The sequence below is a fragment of the Centruroides sculpturatus genome, unplaced genomic scaffold (genome assembly GCF_000671375.1).
Source record: "Centruroides sculpturatus isolate CEXI.00-Female unplaced genomic scaffold, Cexi_2.0 scaffold158, whole genome shotgun sequence".
Classification (NCBI taxonomy): domain Eukaryota; kingdom Metazoa; phylum Arthropoda; class Arachnida; order Scorpiones; family Buthidae; genus Centruroides; species Centruroides sculpturatus.
The window spans coordinates 734,189-735,139 of NW_019384347.1; positions in this window are offsets into that span (position 1 = coordinate 734,189).

A 951-nucleotide genomic window follows, 5' to 3' on the forward strand; every position below is an offset into this window, starting at 1 on the left:
TTTTTTTAAAGCTTTAAAATATTTTTAAATAAATAATAATCTTTATATAAGAAAATTAATGTAGAAATTATTAATTAATTAATTATTTTTTTAATAGAATAGACTTTATTTCGAATTCTGATGCTTTTAATATTTGATAGGTAGAGACAATATTAATTTTTTCCTTTTTTATATAAATTAAAACAAAGAGGGACGATATAAAAAATGGAATAATTATAGCACGTGATTCATTACTGATTAAGTCCCTAAGATAAATGACCGGGATAGTAATACAAACTTAAATTCCAGTTACAAGTTAAGTTTGCTTTACAATAGATTGTTTGACCATTAGAGTAATGAGGCATATAATTGAGTTTGTTTGATCAATCTTTACAGTTTGAGGTTTGCTAATTATGACCGACCTAATCACACATTCTGATCACGTTTTTATGGTACAGGACCCGGGAAAACGGCAATGAACAACATCAATCGAGTATGCCCCTGTCGATGCATGTCGGTGGCTTTCCTGCATTACGACTAACTTCGCAGGAGAAGCCTGATGTACGTTTTTTTTTTTTCGGATGAGAAGGAACGTTTAATTATTCGAATCCTAGTAAAGTAGTTGGATTTTTTTGCAGGAAATTATCTATTTTCTATACTTTAATCATTAAAAATTAAGCACGCGGCTGATTAGGCGATTTTTGAGCAATTGTGTGGTACGAAAAAATAGTTTTTTTAAGTAGATTTTGCGTGTTATTGCCCTTAAGATGGTGTATTTTACCCTTTAAGGAATATTTTCGAGGCAAGAAATAATGGAGAAAAGTTAAAATTAAATAATTTAATAAAAGATTTATCTCCGAGTGATCAAAAGTGATTTGTTGGACGTCTGATAAAGTTAGGAGTTGTTAGACCCCATCTCGCATATTGTCCAACCCATTTGGCGTAAAAGGAACACCACATACACTAATTTAA